At 38.9% G+C, this 19,803-nt stretch overlaps 2 long non-coding RNA genes across 3 annotated transcripts; both read right to left on the bottom strand.

The window, feature by feature from the left end:
• Nucleotides 1–227: 227 nt before the first annotated feature.
• On the bottom strand, nt 228–6,510 carry LOC141548409 (uncharacterized). The gene is made up of 4 exons (XR_012483936.1): nt 6,434–6,510; nt 3,501–3,595; nt 1,035–1,095; nt 228–367 (listed from the first exon to the last, which is right to left on the bottom strand). It is a non-coding gene; the product is annotated as an uncharacterized LOC141548409 (long non-coding RNA).
• Nucleotides 6,511–8,039: 1,529 nt separating this feature from the next.
• LOC141548646 (uncharacterized) lies at nt 8,040–19,472 on the bottom strand. 2 transcript variants are annotated; one of them, XR_012484016.1, is made up of 3 exons: nt 19,141–19,472; nt 11,998–12,238; nt 8,040–11,220 (listed from the first exon to the last, which is right to left on the bottom strand). It is a non-coding gene; the product is annotated as an uncharacterized LOC141548646 (long non-coding RNA). The 2 variants fall into 2 exon arrangements; XR_012484017.1 differs by having other exon boundaries at nt 19,272–19,472.
• Nucleotides 19,473–19,803: the final 331 nt, after the last annotated feature.

The following is a 19,803-nucleotide window of genomic DNA, read 5'->3' as shown; positions in this document are numbered from 1 at the left end:
CCAAATGAGATACGAGATGCTGGCTTTTGCCAGAGTACAAAATTGAGAGAGCGTTTGAAAACGGGACCGGTCCAAGGGCACACAGCACATTAGTGTCAACTTCGGAAACAAATGATCTCCTAATTCCAAGTTTAGCAAACTTTCCACTTTATGACGGTGACCCCATTAGCCAGAATTTGGACTTGAGCCACTGTTTGGACGGTGTGAATATGGGTACATACCCTTCATTTTTTGCAGGCTGCTGGCAACGATGGTTCTAAAGTAGAATGATATGCGTAACCTTTCGGCTCGGTTGTTATCGGAAACAAACATTGGCTGTTGCTATGGTGGATGGGTCATCCCGTCATCAGACATCACATTTTTAGTGCTCATGTTTGATTTTAAAAAAAAGAAAAAAAAGATATCCCATCATTCAACTGACAGGGGCCAATGTTCTATTTATCTTCCCCGCACCCCCATCCCCGAATATGTTAGTAGATCCATCTACTTCTCTGCAAGAGAAGACAAATTCTTTGGAGCATGCCCGTTAAGGTTAAATGGGTTAGAAGCAAAAGGTTTCCTTGGGTCAGCAATCGTTCTTATGATTTAATTGACATCTGGACTTTTGTCTGTGCACCTTCCGTTAGATATTTTCAAGGTCGGGAGAAGCCCTGAGTGGAAATGAGTGATGATTTTCAAGTCCACATAAGCTGCGTTAGGCTTGCTTTGCACATGACCTTGGCAGCTCAGTGTCCCTCCTCCCACCTCAAGATTACATTCTCCCTACTCACTCCATCCTGTATATAGTCAACCCTGCCTAAAGGCTCAAAGAAGTTTGAAAACGAACTCTCATTTCCTGATGCGGCTTTGAAAGCCAAGTTCTCATTTGTTGGGGATGAGTTTTTCCCCAGGTAAGTGAAACTAATGATCTGGGGATTGAGTAAGCTGCTGGGGAAGATGCCCATTCGCTTGAGTCTGATCCAGGCTTTTTAGACCATAGATGCAGTTTTAGGGAACACGTAACAGAGTCACATATACATTTATTAATCACTTACTGTGTTCTAGGCTCCAAGGGCTGCAAAATGATGAACAATACATTGCCTGGACTGAAGGATCCTAAGAAGAGCAAGGGATTTTGAGTCAGAAGAGCTATCTTTGAATTCTGTCCCTGTCACTTGCTAGCTCTATAATCCAGAGCAAGTCACTTCCCTTCCCTGAGCCTCAGTTTCCCTGTAAAATGAGGGGGGTTGAACTACACGGACTCTGTGGACCAGACCTGGTTATTCAATTTAAGATCTTTAAGACATTTTCCCCGATCTGGAACAAAGTCTTCTCCCCTGCACAACAAGGGGCTTACACTAGATGACATTCAGGTTTCCTTCTGATGAGGTCCTGAGTCACTAGGTGGGTTGGCAGAGAAAGCTAGAAGTACTGAACAAATAGGGAAGAGCCCTCATGGGGATCAGCTCAGCCTTACGGTCTCACCCCGTGAAGGCCTTATGCCAAACCCCTGAGGTTAAACTTCCCCTATAAATCTGTCCATGGCCAACCCCATCTTTGTTGGTTCCCTTTTAGGTCTGTTCACAGTGGTGTTCTGCCTCATGGTGCCTTTCCCCTTCCCCTTCCCGCTCCCCATGTCTCATCCTGTCTTTCCCCTTCCTCCTTCCCCACGTCTTATCCTGTCTTTCCTCTTCCCCTTCCCCCATGTCCATCCTGTCTTTCCCCTTCCTCCTCCCCATGTCTCATCCTGTCTTTCCTCTTCCCCTTCCCCCATGTCCATCCTGTCTTTCCCTTTCCCATTCTCCTGTGTCCCATCCGATTTAACCTGCCAGTTAAGGGTATACCCCCAATTCATGGTGTGCATTCCCATTCTCCTGGTTAATTGTTAGTTTCCCCTTGTTAACTGTAAAAAACAAAAACAAAAACAAAAACAAACAAAAAACCCCAACAACCCTTTCTTTGCTAACTAGAGACTCCCCAAAGTATATTTCCTATCTATCATTTCTAGTATCTCTTCATTATGTCTACAACCTTTTCCCCTAAATAAACTTAACTTTTGCTAAAGAGAATGGCTGGGGAGAATTCTTCATATGCTGGAACCCCAACATTTGGTGCCGAACCCCAAATACGTCCTTTGGTGCCGAGGTACACATCACTTGCAACTGGAAATCTGTTCTATGACAGCATGCAATCTATAGAAAAGCTTATGGGATCCGAAGGAGCGGACAAGACTGACAGCCAAGGAGAGAGCCTCACAAACTACAGTGCAAAATGTCGGCCTTTCTTCAAGGCCTAGTTCAGGTGACACATCTTCTGTGAAGGTTTCCCTGATCCCTTCCCTCCCCTCCTGCCACAGTGATCTCTCACTTCTACACTATGCTACACTTCTTATTTAGCCTTCAGAGAACAGGTGGTCCCTGAGACAGAGCTTGAAAGAAGAGAATTTGAACAGTCACGTTCAGATGAAGAGGGTCACATTTGGGGTATGGGTCACAGAGGCGGGGTGGAATAGGTTGAGGACCAGGAAGAGCAAGTTTGGTCTAAATGCAAAAGATCTAAAGTGAGATAAGGGCAAAAATAGCTCTTACAGGCTAACCATGTGACCTTAGGCATGTGCCTCAGTCTCCCAAAGTGTAAAAATGAACATCATCATTCAGCTACTATATACCTTATGCAGGTTTCCCAGGGAAAGTGCCCTATAAACCTGAAGTGCTATAGAAATTTATCCTGAGCAAAGGCTATTGGCTCTGATGAGGTCCTGAGTGGCTGGAGGGGTTGGCCAAGGGAACCTGAATTATTGATAGGATTATTTTCTGGGGCAGGCAGAGAAGGGCCCTGATAGGGAACAGTTTAATCTTCTGGTCCCCGCCCTCTCTGGTGGCCCTAGGTAGCCCCTTCTTGCTGGGTCCAGTCAGAAATCCAAGTCATGTCAAACCTCTGAGGTTAAATTTTCCCTATAAATCTGTCCATGGCCCATGCCATCTTTGCTGAATCCCTTCTGGGGTTATATAGCCCAACATGGCACTCTCCTTCCTGGTGTCTTTCTCCTCACCCATCCCCCCTGTCTCATGTTGTCTTTTTTCTTCTTATAGCTGCCTCTTTTTAGGGTGCTAAATTCCTCATGGATTTAACCTGCCAGCTAAGGTCATACTCCAACTTCATGGGGTGTTCCCTTTCTCCTGGTTAATGGTTACTTCCACTAGGAAGGCGTCCTTTCCATTGTTCATTATTATATATTCTAGCAACTCTATTTCATACTTAGCATTTCTAGGGTCTATTATATCCCTTCATTTTGTCTGTAATCTCTTCTCCTAAAGAAAGCTACCAAAGAGAATGGTCATGGTGAATCTGCCAAATGACCGAACCCCAACATTTGGTTCTAAATCTCAAACCCATCATTTGGAACTAGGAATCATCAGCCTGAACACATCAGTTCTACTTTCCATGTCCACCTGTTATTGCCTTTCCTAGGCCTGATGGCAGTTTTCCTTTAGGATTCATTAACTAATCCTAGATATTACCTTGTTGGCAAACCTGGAAACCCTTGGTCTCTGTCAGGGGAGGCCAACTGTCTCTGGAGTGCACGAAGAAGAGGATCCCCCAATGAATACCTGGGCTAGAGGGAAGACAATAATTAGGTTAGAGAAAAAGCAAAGTGTTTCCGATCCCCGAAAGACTGGAACTCAAGAAGAGAAATAATGTGGGTGGCAGAGAAAGAGAAAGGGAGAGGAAAGACTCAGCCAAAATCCTGGCCAATGGAAAGCAGCCAGAGTGCTGGATGGAGGCATATAGACTGGCCGGCATGATCTGTGATCCAAGAACACCAGAAGCACTATAAGAATTAAAGCTTCTTTATTAACTAAACTATCTTAAAACTGAAGCAGCTACTTGGTGCACTGGATAGAACACTGGCCCTGAAGTCAGGAGGACCTGAGTTCAAATCCATCCTCAGACACTTAACACTTCCTAGCTGGGTGACCCTGGGCAAGTCACTTAACCCGAATTGCCTCAGGAAAAAAAAAGCTGAATGAGACATTGAAGATCTGAACAGTTCTCCAACAGAAGAGGCTGTGGTTCAGAGAAAGAAAGTAACTGCCTTTCCCAGTGTCCCCCAGTAAGCAGTCAAACTGGGATCCCTGTAGGGGGCTTCTACCTCTATATCCAAAACTCTTTGCCTTCTATTGCCTCTTAGAAATGTGGTTATATGTCCTGTGACTTCTCTCAAGGGCTTATTTGTGTACAAATCTTATCCCTCCCTCCCTCCCTATCCCCCAAGTATACTGTTCTAAATAAATTGTACGCACCTTGAGGGCAGGGAACATGTCTTTTGTCTTATTTTGTGTCCTCAAAGCCCAGCAAGAGAGGAAATCCTGACTCAGAAACTTTTCATCAATGTATGGTAGATAATAATGGTTCATTGTGTTGAATTGGGTGCAGCCTGTTTGTACACACCCTCCCACACACAAAAAAGACTGCCTGGAGAATAATATACACAATAACTTACACAATAATTGCAAAGGAAAAGAATAATACAACGTAGTTGTTGGCTGAGTAATTATAATGGATAATAGTAGGCCCAGAAAATTCCTAAGATGCATCTGCCTCTTCTCCTTGGAGAAGCAGAGGACTCTGGGGGTGTGATGTCCCATTTTCTGCCACATGTGACCATAATGTTTACATAGACAACCCCAGATTTCTTTGTCACAAGGGAAGCTCACTTGGGAGGAAGGAGGCAATATCCAAAAATCGCAGTGAAAGAAAATATTACCATTGGAACACTGCCTAAAGCTAAGAATTGGTCTGTTTGGAGCCTTACTCTTCCTCTCTAGAAATAGGAGTGACTATCCTTTGTACTACCTAACTCCCAAAGATCAAATGATGTTATAATATCTGGCTCCTTATCTGCCATTAATACAACCACTTCACTGCTGGCAACGGGGAAGGGAGAAGGAATGATGGTCCCTTCTTTTAGCCACAGAGAGGCTCTTGGACGTCCCCGGGAGGTGGGAGTGTAAATGGTGTCCTGATAGGAACAAAGGCAAGAAGTCACCTCTCGTCTCTGTGTTTGGTGACAACGGCTAGGCTCATTTGTCTCAGTAGGCTGTCGATCTCAAAACCTCAAGCCCCAGCCATTGGCTGCAGTGGGCAGAGGGCATGCCAGGGGTTGAGTGTGCTTCTTGCACCCTGGATCTTTTCCCAGATGGTTCAGCCTCAGGATTGGAGAGTGCTTAAAAATTCTATGGCATTCTTTGTCAGCTACCTCCGTCATGGGGGTGTGGAGCTTTTGTATCCCCCCCCATAACTCCAATCCTACCCCTGAAATGTTAGCTTTACCAAGACCAAAGAATACTTGGCATTCATTCATTCATTTAGTCAGATGATTAGGTAGCATAATGGTTAGAGCATTGGACTTGGCGTCAGGAAGACCCCTCTCCAATCCAGCCTCAGATACTTAGCCGACTGTAGGCAAGTCACTTAATTTCTGTCAGCCACAATTTTCTCATCTCTAAAATGGGGATAATTATAGTATCACATGATGGTTATGAGAATCAAATGAAATTTATTTATAGATTATATATGTATATCTACACATAGATACAGATGGATATATGTCTGTAGATCTGTAATGCTTTGCAAATTTCATGCACTAATACTATATAGCTACCACCTATCACAACTGTTGTCATACTTATCACCAGCCTCATCTACACATTCATTCGGTCATTCCTTCACGGAGGCAAATGAAGCCTCAGGAGAGTGGGATAATCAATCAGAAGGGATGGCAGGCCAGGCTGAGCTTGGACTAGCTTTGCTTTGCTCGGTATGACTCGGTCATCGTGGGAATGGACAAGGTCAGAGTTCGCATCGGGGGTCAGAGGTGTCTGGGGATACTAATTTTCTCTCTTTTTTTCCCCTGAAGCTGGGGTTCAGTGACTTGCCCAGGGTCACACAGCTAGGAAGTGTTAAGTGTCTGAGACCAGATTTGAACTCAGATCCTCCTGAATTCAAGGCTGGTGCTCTCTCCACTGCGCCACCTAGCTGCCCCTGATACTAATTTTCTCAAAAGTTGCATAAGAGCTAGAACTAGCTGGGCTGCCAGATCTAGTCCAACCCCCTCATTTTAGAGAGAAAGAGGGATGAGGTCTCTTGTTCAAGGTCACAAAGATACTGAGTGTCAGAGTGACTCTAGAGGCAGTGCAGTTTAGAGGAAAGTATCTTGTATTAAAATGACATGACATACGGTAGGAAAGGCTCTTGGCAGAGGTACCAAAGTGTGGTTTCACTACAGAGACAGCACAAACCCACAGGAAAACCAGCTAAGGTAACTTGCTGAATGGACGGTGACTAGGATGGCCTTTGAAGGGAATCTTCCAGTCTATAGACAACATAGAGGTCTTGGTATTACACTAAGGTTAAATGACTTGCCCAAGATCATGCAGCTGGGAAGTATTACCTGTCTGAGGCTAATACTGGCCGAATTTGAACTCAGGTCCTCTTCAGGGTCAGGGTTTTATCCACTGCACCGTCTATCTGGAAAGTGTGAGAGAGGAGAGATATTAGACTGACCACCAATATGAAGGTCTACAGAGCCATTTGCTGATCTTATTGTTGTATATCTGAAACCTGGACAGTTTAACCAATGCTATGCCAGGAAACCGAATGGCTTCCATGTGACTTGTCTTGGGAGGACTCTGAAGATCACCTGACAGGATGAGATACCAGACATCGAGGTCCTTTTCTGAGCTAAACTGCCCAGCGTTTCAACTCTACTGCAGAGAGCACAATTGCAGGGGGCTGGCCACATTGGTCCAATGCCAAATGTACTTTTGTCAAAAAGAGTTTTTTAGGGAGAACTCACATAGGGCAAGTGCTCACAAGGCTGTCAGAAAAAGCGATACAAGGACACTGTCAAGGTCACTCTTAAGCACTTTAGAATCAAATGTATGACACGGGGAGACATTAGCCCAGGACCGCCCAGCATGGCGGGCCCTCATCAAAGAAGGTGCCGTGCTCTATGAGCAAAGCAGAACGGAAGTAGCCCAAGGGAAACATGAAATGTACAAAATCAGAGAAACCCCCCAAATGTTCATAGGGACTCTTTGGGCCCAACCAGTGGTCGAGCACCACAAGTCCATACTGATCAGTCAGACACACTGTAACTGGACTCTAACACAGTGACGTCATTTTGGTCCTCTTAGAGAATAAAGGCCGACAACCAACCACCCATTCTACTAGGGTGATGGCCACAAGATTTCTTCCTTTCATTAATAAACAAATAAACAAACAAAAAAAAAAACAAATAAAACAAATAAAGCCTCTCCACTCATCTCCATCACAGTTCTTTAAGGCCATCACCAAACTCATAATGTAGAGGAAGCCACCAGAACAATCCAATCCTTATCTCAAAAGCTATAAATGGCAGGTGTGAATGCAGCAGAGGTGGACAGAGAGGTGATGCTGCAGTGGGTAGATGCAACCCTGAAGTCAAAAAGACTCCTCTTCCTGAGAGTAGATCTGGCCTCAGACACTTAGTACCTGGGTGACCTTGAGCAAGTCACTTTACCCTGCTTACCTCAGTTTCTTCATCTGTAAAAATGAACTAGAGAAGGAAATGTCAAATCACTGCACAATCTTTGCCAAGCAAACCCCAAACGGGATCATGAAGGGTTAGACATGACTGAGATGACTAAGATGACTGAACACCAACATACAGTGGAAAGAACATTGGCCTTAGAGTTAGAGGAACTGGGTTCTAAGCTTGACTCTTCTATTTACTACTTTTGTGACCTTGGAAAAATCATTTTAATTTGTACCTCGGTTTCTTCCTCTGTAAAATGAAGGGGTTGCACTAGATGGCCTCTGAAGACCCTTCCAGTTCTAGATTCATTATACTATTATCCTACATATGACTTTGGGCAAGTCCTTTAACCTGTCTGTCTTCCCAGTAAATTATGGGGGCTGCCCCTTCCAGCTCTAGACCTATGATCCCCACATTTTAAGAACCCAAGTATCAGCTACCACCACAACTTATCAATAAAGGGAATCCACAGAGAAAGAACCAGATTTATTTATATTTATTTGAAACTCAATGCTTTGGTAGTATCTTACAAAGCTTAACTTGCACATACAAAAGAACAAAATCCATTTTTATTTATTTAAAGCTGAATTTTGGTGGGATCTTACAAAGTTTAGCTTGTATAGATAAAAGAACAAAATCCATTTCTATTCATTTGAAGCTCAATTCTTTGGTAGCATCTTATAAAGTTTAACTTAGATAAATAAAATAACAAAATAGATTTCTATTTACTTTAAAATGAATTTTTGGTAGCATCTTACGAAGTTTAACTTACATAGTAAAAGAACAAAATTCATTTCTATTTATTTAAAGCTGAATTTTGGTGGGATCTTACAAAGTTTAACTTACACAGGGAAAGAACCAAATCTATTTCTATTAATTTGGTAGTATCGTACAAAGTCTAACTTACACAGATAAAGAACCAAATCTGTTTCTATTCATTTGAGGCTGAATTCTTTGGAAGCATCCTACAAAGTTTAACTTACATAGATAAAAGGACAAAATCTATTTCTATTGATTTGAAGCTGAATGTCCCATAGTATCTTACAAAGTTTAACTTCCACAGGAAAAGAACCAAAGCTATTTCTAGTGATTTGAAACTGGATTTTTGGTAGTATCTCACAAAGTTTAACTTATACAGGAAAAGAACCAAAACTATTTCTATTGATTTGAAACTGGATTTTGGCAGTATCTTATAAAGTTTAACTTATACAGAAAAAAACCAAAGCTGTTTCTATTGATTTGAAATTGGATTTCGGTAGTATCTTACAAAGTTTAACTTATACAGAAAAAAAACAAAGCTATTTCTACTGATTTGAAACTGGATTTTGGCAGTATCTTATAAAGTTTAACTTATACAGAAAAAAAAACCCAAAGCTGTTTCTATTGATTTGAAACTGGATTTTTGATAGTATCTTATAAAGTTTAACTTCCACAGGAAAAGAATCAAAGCTATTTCTAGTGATTTGAAACTGGATTTTTAGCAGTATCTTACAAAGTTTAACTTATACAGAAAAAAACCAAAGCTGTTTCTATTGATTTGAAACTGGATTTTTGATAGTATCTTATAAGTTTATCTTATACAGGAAAAGAACCAAAGCTATTTCTATTGATTTGAAACTGGATTTTTGGTAGTATCTTAGAAAGTTTAACTTCCACAGGAAAAGAATCAAAGCTATTTCTAGTGATTTGAAACTGATTTTCAGTAGTATCTTACAAAGTTTAACTTATACAGAAAAAAACCAAAGCTGTTTCTATTGATTTGAAACTGGATTTTTGGTAGTATCTTATAAAGTTTATCTTATACAGGAAAAGAACCAAAGCTATTTCTATTGACTTGAAACTGGATTTTGCTAGTATCTTAGAAAGTTTAACTTCCACAGGAAAAGAACCAGAGCTATTTCTACTGATTTAAATCTGGATTTTTGATAGTATCTTATAAAGTTTATCTTATACAGGAAAAGAACCAAAGCTATTTCTATTGACTTGAAACTGGATTTTTGGTAGTATCTTACAAAGTTTAACTTATACAGAAAAAAACCAAAGCTGTTTCTATTGATTTGAAACTGGATTTTTGATAGTATCTTATAAAGTTTATCTTATACAGGAAAAGAACCAAAGCTATTTCTATTGACTTGAAACTGGATTTTTGGTAGTATCTTACAAAGTTTAACTTCCACAGGAAAAGAATCAAAGCTATTTCTATTGATTTGAAACTGATTTTCAGTAGTATCTTACAAAGTTTAACTTATACAGAAAAAAAACCAAAGCTGTTTCTATTGATTTGAAACTGGATTTTGGGTAGTATCTTATAAAGTTTATCTTATACAGGAAAAGAACCAAAGCTATTTCTATTGACTTGAAACTGGATTTTGGGTAGTATCTTATAAGTTTATCTTATACAGGAAAAGAACCAAAGCTATTTCTATTGACTTGAAACTGGATTTTTGGTAGTATCTTAGAAAGTTTAACTTCCACAGGAAAAGAATCAAAGCTATTTCTAGTGATTTGAAACTGATTTTCAGTAGTATCTTACAAAGTTTAACTTATACAGGAAAAGAACCAAAGCTGTTTCTATTGATTTGAAACTGGATTTTGGGTAGTATCTTATAAAGTTTATCTTATACAGGAAAAGAACCAAAGCTATTTCTACTAATTTAAAACTGGATTTTTGATATTATCTTATAAAGTTTAACTTCCACAGGAAAAGAACCAAAGCTATTTCTATTGATTTGAAACTGGATTTTTGATAGTATCTTATAAAGCTTATCTTATACAGGAAAAGAACCAAAGCTATTTCTATTGACTTGAAACTGGATTTTTGGTAGTATCTTAGAAAGTTTAACTTCCACAGGAAAAGAATCAAAGCTATTTCTAGTGATTTGAAACTGATTTTCAGTAGTATCTTACAAAGTTTAACTTATACAGGAAAAGAACCAAAGCTGTTTCTATTGATTTGAAACTGGATTTTGGGTAGTATCTTATAAAGTTTATCTTATACAGGAAAAGAACCAAAGCTATTTCTACTAATTTAAAACTGGATTTTTGATATTATCTTATAAAGTTTAACTTCCACAGGAAAAGAACCAAAGCTATTTCTATTGATTTGAAACTGGATTTTTGATAGTATCTTATAAAGCTTATCTTATACAGGAAAAGAACCAAAGCTATTTCTATTGACTTGAAACTGGATTTTTGGTAGTATCTCACAAAGTTTATCTTATACAGGAAAAGAACCAAATCTATTTCTAGTGATCTGAAGCTGAATTCTTTGGTAGCATCTTAAAAGTCTAACTCACAAACATAAAGAGCCAAACACATTCCTATTTGTTTTAAGCTGAATTCTTTGGTAGCATCTTACAAATTGAACTTGAACATGGGAATTGGGTGGAAATTTAGCTTTTCATTTCACTAAGACAGAGAACTCAAGGTATGATATATAATTAAAAACAAAATTTTGAAGGATAATTAAAGCTTTTTCCAGGGCTAGGACATGAAGGTAGTTGTTTGGTGAGGGAAAGGGAAAGGGTAAACCGTTCTCCATAAGATGGTCGTGTGTTCCTTCAGATCTTCCATCCATTCTCCAGATCTGTGATCCATTCTTGTCTACTGAAGTGTCTTCAATCTTGATGCTTCTGCTGGCATCTTGGTCATCTCAGCATTCCCTAGTTAAAAAAACAACATAGAAAAGTCATCATGCAATCCCTTCTTCTTTTGCCCAACCCCCAAATTCAGCAAATGTTTGGTCTATATGTCCTGCCTCCTTCTTTACCATCCACTCCCATCTTAATTCCCTACTCCCTCAGAAGCAGCCTTTGTATAGAGAGTTCCATAAATAGGTTGAATTAAAGTGATTTCTCTTTTCTCTCTCCTCTGTTCTCCTCCTTCTAATCACTTGCCTCTTTCCTCTCTAAAATAACCCTAATCCTCTCAGATGCGATAAGGAATGAGAAGATGGATGGGGAGACAGAAGCCAAGAAAAGATGGGGGAAAGGACCAAGGCAGAGAACAAGAAAGACTAGAGGAAAAAAAAAAAGATCAAGGCAGAAAGGATTTTTTCTGACTGAAGCACAGAAGGATTAGCTTGCTTAAAAAATAAATAAGTGCTCTTTAACTTGCCTTGGTATTACTAATTAAAATATGATATAATAATGAAAAAATAAATCAGGCTTCCAGGCCTCTGTCTGAAGGACCAAGCATATGGTTCCCTCTCCCTTCCCTGCTCTGCCTTCCCTCAATTTAGCCCTTCTCCCTGTGCAAGATGAGAATGAGGACTTTGTGGCTTAATTATTACTAGAGGAAAGGGGTGCATCGATGACAATGTGTAACAACCTCAGTTCTCACCTAGTAATCCCAACAACAATGGGCTGCCATTGTCTCAGCACAAATATCTCCAAACAGGAACTGGCCTGGCTCTCTAGGTTTTCTCCTTTGGTTCTTACCTGGGTTTCCAACTTTCTTTTTCTCCATCTCTTTCTCTTTTTCTTTCGCTCTCTCCATCTCTTTCTCTTTTTCTTTCGCTCTCTCCATCTCTTTCTCTTTTTCTTTCGCTCTCTCCATTTCTTTCTCTCTTTCTTTTTCTTGCTCTCTTTGTAAAAGGCGTAAGGAATTGCATTGCTCAGGATTGAGTAAAATTAAAGGCTTATAACGTTTTAGTTTTCTTAAGGAAATCTTCCTAGATCGCTGTGGAGGGGAAAAAAAAAAAACATCATTTCACACAGACATATATACACTCCCCATTTCTTGTTCAGGTTGTATTGAGCCACACAGGACCAGTTTGACCAGTCTGCCCTGGAGCAACAGAATGATTGCCTGATTCAGACTATATTGAGATGAGTTCTATGATCTTGGGCAAATTCCTTCCCTTCTCTGGGTCTCAGTTTCCCTTTCTATAAAATGAGAGGGGGTTGGACTACATAGCCCTTGAGGGTGCTTCCAGCTCTAGATCTAGTTGGGCACATCATCTCACTTCCATGAATCTCCATTTCTTCCTTGGAAAAATGGCAGAGATTAGAATGCCACAGACTCAGTTATAAAGTCCTTTGGGTTACTGCTGTCTTGTCTTTATCTCCTCTCTGGCACATCATTCCACTCTAGTCCTTCCTACATGGAAATAACAGGTACTTGAATGTATGTAAAGAGAAGGACTGCCATTAGACTTCCTCCATACCAATTTGTCTTCTTTTTATAGTTGGTTCCATTGGAAGCAAATTGAATGCTTTATTTAAATGACAGAACAATCTTTCTTCTCCATCAATTTGGTCATGAAGCTCCTATTCTGCCAACTTCATGCCTCCCCACTATCTACCGATTAAAAGCCAAATTCCTTCGATTGCCATTCAATTCTTTCCCTAGTCTGATGCGCCGTGTCTTTCCAGTGTTAACTGGCTCCTTTCCATGTTCCCTATGCTCCAGACAAACTGGACTTCTCACATCTTCCCGCCTTTTCCTTTGAAATCCAACTTGAACACCCTTCCTCTGGGAGGCCTTCACAATGGTTGTTAATGACCATCCCATTCCGACCTCACCAAGCACTTTACCTTTATTTAATGTCCTGCATTGGAATCATAGCTTCATGGAGCCATAGACATCAGTGAGTCTATCCGCTCCTTTCCCTTCATTTTACAGCTGAGGAAACTGAGACTGTGATCAGGACAGTGACTTGTTGAAAAGTCTAGCCAAGGAAGTTGGTACCAGAACAAAGACTGGGTCTTAGCCATTTACATTGTGCCACTTTTGAACATTTGTTCAAAAACCACTGTCCCTCTTTCGGTATTGCTACACAGTGTCCTTGTATGGCCTCCAGCTTTCCTGGGCCATGGGATGCAGGCCTTCCCCTAACATGCCCTTCCTACAGTTGCCCTAGGGTTCTAGAGCACAGATTCTGAACCTTTTTGGTGTTGTGGACCTTTTGGGTTCTCTAGGGAAGCCCCTTTCTGGAGTAATACATAAATATATAGGATTACAAAACAAATCAATTATATTGAAATACGGTTATGAAAATATATATTAAGAGCTCACAGACTACCAAGTGAAAAAATCCTCCCCTTTCCATTTCAGTGGTACCTATCCTTAATACTAGACCCTTTGGTGCCCTAACCCAGAGGACTGACTGAGGATGGCAATTTCAGGCCAGGCAATAGGTCAGATGAGGGAAAGAGAGACTTAGGAGCAGGTGAATTTTCAAATGCTCATAAAATCACAATAAACCTGCATCATATCAGTCACCTACATTCAAGCCAGCCCTAGCTATGTCCTCCAAAGGATAACAGAATCACAAAATCTGGAGAACTAAAATTCCCCCTTCATTCCCATCCCCCTCAATACACTTCCTGACGGTCTTCTAGCAAAACCCGAGTGGCTACTTGGCCTGTGAGTTCTAGAAGGAGCTCCTGTTGTACAATGCAAAGTTTCCAAATCCAAATTTCTTTTAACACTGCCGTAAGTTGGATTCTCAAAACTCTTCCAACTCTGACACTCACTGAAAAAAATAGGCCTTTCCTTGTTTGGCAAGCTTGGAGTCATTGAAAAAGCTATGGAATTGCCTAAAAGCAATCTAGTCTCATGCCTCTCCTCCTGCTCGACTCTAGGCCCTCAGTTCATTGTCAATCTGTATCATCTAAGCCAGATTTCTAGCCAGGAGGCTCTTCAGATTTCTAGGACTTGAACGAAGGGTACAATGCCATCAGCAAACACAAGTATCTGGAGGACCTCATCATCCCCAGGGAATGCATTCACTTGACATCCCAGTTGGACCTCCTCTATCACCACAAGAAACAGCTCTGGCGAACATACATACTGTTTTATGATCAGAGGATTATTGAGGATAGTTATCTACATTGGATCTTTCAAGGAATTTGAAACAGTATTGATGTATGCTTGGGAAACATTCCTAATTTATTATTTTAGAGTAGCAAATAATGTGATTAACATTTTTTTCAAAGAATCTCCTACTTATATAATTTTTTTTAAAGTTTATTTGGAATACATTTGGAAAACACTCTCATATACACTGACCATTGCAGAAGAGTCAGAACTAAAACAGTAGCCAAAAAACAATACTCGTTTGCGGTTGCTGTTGCATGGAGAGTTGGGGGAAATCAAATAGACAGACTCTTCTGTAGGGGAGGAGATATTGGAAGAAAGCAAGAAGAGACAAACTCAAAGGATAAGAGGAGAAGTAAACAATTTGTTCAGGTTTAATGTAGTAAACTATTTTTTAAAAAATAATCAAGATTTGGCCAAAATAAAGCTTTATAACACTAAACGCCACATCTTGAATTGCATCCAAATGAACCATCTGCCAGTACAAACTGGAGAGTATGGTTTCTGAATACAGTAAATGTACTCAAAATACTGAGTTAGACATAGCTGTGGAAAAGCTTTTAATCAGCAGCAATAAGTATGGAATCCATATATCCATTTATGTATGCTTAAGTAAGGAAAAGAAGAATGATTCCATATCAATCAGGAAAGAGGTTTGGTTTGGTTTGGCTCTTGCTCTTGGTTACCGTTGCTAGTGTTTTTCAAGAAATGGAATTTGAGTTGAGTCTTGGAGGCCTTTGGCCAAAGGGGGAAAAGAAGTTACCACAAGTATTGATAACAGTCGGAACACAAAAAGTGCAGTGATGAAATGACATTTACTTGGCAATGGTCTAATGATTTTTCCTGAACAGGTATTTCTGGCCAACCTTCAAACTGGTTGAAAATGTTTTGTAAAACATAAACTGCACTCAATTCATTCACACAAATGTTTCCAATTCTCAGGCAACCAACAGAAAATTCTCCTGAACTTCCCCCAGTTTAAATGGAGCTTGGACAATAGCCCAGAAGGCACCTCACAGAATGAACCTTTACAATGGAGCAATTCTGCATCTTTAAAGATGGGTGTTAATTAAGTACTCAGGCAGCTCCATAAAGTTCTGAGAAATTAATAGCTGGGGAAGAGGGGGACAGGTTGGATTTTTAAATTTGGGAAACATCCATTGTAATGTAAATAGGGATAAAAATACTTGCCTGTTTGTGCTAATTCCTTAGATCTTTTGGATATCAGAATTTTATTAGATTTTTTGATGCAAAAATCTCCTCACCCTACCCCTCCAATTGGAAGCTTCCTCCCAAAATCAAAATATTGATTTTGTTCTTATAAAAAGCTTCTGAATTTTAAGTAGCCCCAAATATCTATTTTATCATTTTATGATCTCCTCTATCCCTTGTTTGGTGAAGATTTTTTTTTCCATAGCCATAGCTGTGGAATCTTTTTTTTTCCCTATTCTGTTCCAATTTTTAAAAAAATAATAAGGCCTTTTCTATTTAAATCATGCAGCCTATTGAGGTTTATGATGTGAAATGCTAATTTAAGCATATTTTCTGCCAGTCAGGGAATTTAAAATTGAAAGACTTATGGTATCTTCTGAATGGAACATTAAATAATATTCATATTTCTCAGCACAACTTGGTACCCTTTACAAAAACATACCATGCGCCTAAGGCACAGAAAAGTTATAAATAAATGTTTAAAAGCAGAAAGACTAAATATGTACTGTACTGTTTGTAATCCAATAAAAATAGTAATTAACATAGGGAAAACAAGCAAAAGATAAAAACTGAAATGGAAACTTAATCATGCTAATGAGTGGGTCAAAGAACAAATCACCCATTATGTCTGGGTAGATTGCTTCCCAGAGAGTTTATGCATTTTGTAGTTATTCTGAATGGGATTTCTCCTTAGTGAAAGTTTCCTCCTGGCTTTTGTTTTTGCTAAATAGAAATGCAGACAACTTGGTGGATTCAAAACTCATGTAAAGTTTTGAATCCTATCAATTAGGATTTTTTGTTTCTTTTTACTTTCCTTAGAAAATCATCACATCAGCCCTAAATGACTATAATTTTGTCTTCTCTTTGGTTCCATATTCTAAGGTCCCTTCTGCCTCCTAACAATGAGAAGCATTCTATAATAGAAATTTGGACTTGAGATCAAGAGAGACTGGGATTCAAATGCTGATCTTCCTGGTCTATTTTTATTTCTCCTCTTTTATTGCTATTTCTAGAACTAAGTCAAAATCAAATAATAATGAGAAGGGATATACTTGCTTCACAACCTGCTAATTATGATAAAAGCTTCTTGTATTTCTGTGCTGCAAACATTTTTTGATAAGTACTTTTTGTCATATCTAATAATGGGCCTACCATCACTATCCCTTATAGGGTTTTTGGCATAAATGAGTAATATATTTTATCAAAGTATTTTTCTGCATCTATTGCTATAATTTTGTTTTCATGATTTTGTTTTTAATATAAAAACATGTTTTTAACATATTATAGTAATATTAACAATTAATATTAATATAATATAATATTAATTAAATATTTCTAATATTGAACTATCCTTGCATGTCACTTATAAATCCAACTTGGTCCCCAGTAGAAAATATTTGATTAAATTTATACTGAGCCATTCCAAAAGTTTTTGCCTCATTCCTGTTAATTTGCAATGAACCCACTATAAAATTTCTCAGCACCCCAGATAGAAATGCCTATTATTCACATAGACATACAAACATGAAAATTCTTTAAAGGCCTGACTCTGTAAGCTAAAAGAGCAATCACTTTCTATACCTAAATATCTAACTTTTTTCAAGAACACTGGACCTCCAGGGAACATGGTAAAATAGTTGAGATTTGCCTTTTTATATGCCATAAATATAATATGTTATTACTCTCATTTCTTTAACCCTGTAAACATTTTTTCTAACAATAGCCCAGTCAAATAGTAAAAGAAAAAGAAAAGTTATAATTCCCATTTTTCAAAGAAGAAAACTAAAAAAAACAAAAAACAAGTTATAATTCCCATTTTTCAAAGGAGAAAACTGAGGCTGAAAGCTGGTCACACAGTGCTAAGTGTTTGGCCTATGCCTCTTTGAGGATTTAGGATAGGAAAGTGATCTAGGCCTCTGATTTTACTCATCAGGAAACTGAAGCCAGAAGGGCACAGTAACATGCACAAAGTCATAGAGTAAGGCAGTATCTGAACTCAGGGCCTCTGACTTTAAAGCTAGTCCCCTTCCCACTATAGCAAACTGCCTCAAACTAAGTTTTCTTTTCTTGTTGTTTTTACACAATCAAGGAAACATTTATTTGTTAAAATAATTGTTCCCAGTTGACAACAAGGTTAAGCCAGAGGGAATTTAAAGATGAAACCGGAAGGAGGGCAATAAAGGAAAGATAGGAAAAAACTTGCAAAAAACGTTGGAGCAAATCTCTTCACCATTAAAAACATTCAGACACAATATTCAGATGGTCCCAGATGTCCCTCACAGAACTGTGAGGGCATCAAGGAACCCATGCTCAAAATATTTGAAGGACAGGACCAAGAGCACCACACACAAAATAAATCCCCCCAAATAATTTTTGCCACTTAATAGAGGCATCTGGGTAACACAATGGCTAGAGTAACTGCACTAGGATCTAAGGTTCAAATTCTCACTTACTAGCTGTGTAAATGAGATGGTCTCTAAGGCCCTTCCTAGCTCTCTACCTAGGATCTTACTGCTTCGCACCCAAAAGGCAAAAAAGAGAACATAATTAATTCTCAAAGCCTAATTTCCCATCTATGGACAACAAAAAATATCTCTGTACACAATGAGACTGATCAAGGAGGGTATTACAAGTGTATTACAGAGAACAGGCAGGCTTTCCAAAATAACATTCTACATAATGCTAAGTCATGACCACTGGCTGAAAGCTGAAAACCACACAAAATTTTACTCTCTCATTGTTTGCTTATTTAGAAAATAGAAATTGAGCCAAATGCTAAATGAAAAACTCTCCTTCAACAAGTATTATCCCATCCACTTATTTTTTTTTTACCTGATTACTTTTTTGGCAAAACAACTGGGGTGAAGCAACTTGTTCAGAGTCACACAGCTAATAAGTGTTAAGTAGCTCAAGTAACATTTGAACTTAAGTCCTCCTGACTTCAGGGTCTATGCGCTAACCACTGTGCCATTGGCTGCCCCTCTTATACAAATATCACTAATTTATATATGGAATTTTGTATGTAAATGGTATTTACATATGTATACAAAATATATCAAAATACACATATTCAAAAATTATTAGACTGATACAAAATTCCTTCAAAGATCCACCTACAAAGATATGACAACCTCCTGATCATTCAGAACAAATGGAATCTAAAATGGGGGGAAATATAGTCAGCAAAGCTATCTGCTGCTATCATGGAGGAAAACCAGCAAAGAGGGATTCCCCATAGATGGTAAAATACCTTTAAACATTCCTGCTTCCAGATGCCATCCTACTCACCGGGACAAGTACTAGAATCCTAAATGAGATCTAGAATCTAACAACTTTAGTCTAATCATCTACAGAGAAAAAATGGATAAAGAATGTCTATTGCCAATAACATAGAGCTTATCTACCAATATACATAAGTACAGATATACACATGCATTTTATAAATATACACACACACACACACACACACACACACACACACACACACACTTTGGATGGATACTACAAATGGATGCTGTATTGAGTTCAGTACTAACAAGCTGACTTACCTTTAGGAGTCTGCAAAATTCTTTTTCGTATTCCAAGTTCCTTGTTGAAACAAAATTCACCTCTTAAAATGCCAATATGTTATATATCTCTGAATCATGGAACCCTATAAGTACCGAAGAAAGCTTCTTACCTTGGGGTCCAGTGACTCATCTTATTACTTTTTAATATTTTATGGCTTTAATATTTTTGGTAAATGGATTTCAATAGAATTGGTTTCCTTTGGAAGGCCTTTTTTCATTTGCTGTACTTATAAACAGGATTGGGAGACCGGTTTATAGGCTTCCCTAGACTGCCCAAGAAGTCCACAACACAAAAACAGCTTAAGAACAGCTGATCTAAAGAACTGAAACTAAGGCTCACCCAAGAGGTCTGGGGAGGCAACCAGTGGGCACAATTAGGCAATAACACATTGTACACCAGGAACTATGGGAAAATTAGTGGTTTAAGACAAATTGTTAAGGAGATAGGTTAGCTGAAAAGATAAAAAGGAGTTATATGAAAAGCTCCCCAACACTTTAGGCCTGTCTCTGGTGAAAAACTTAAGTGTGAACATGAATTTAGCTCATAAGCACAAAATAGATGAATAAGGACACATTATAATCTGCATGCTAGAAGAAACCTAGATTTTAGACAGATTACAAATGCATTTAAGTATTCAAGGA

This window comes from Sminthopsis crassicaudata, chromosome X (assembly GCF_048593235.1).
Source record: "Sminthopsis crassicaudata isolate SCR6 chromosome X, ASM4859323v1, whole genome shotgun sequence".
NCBI lineage: Eukaryota > Metazoa > Chordata > Mammalia > Dasyuromorphia > Dasyuridae > Sminthopsis > Sminthopsis crassicaudata.
Note: the sequence above shows the minus strand (reverse complement) of the source record. Positions and strands in the feature narration are given on the sequence as shown.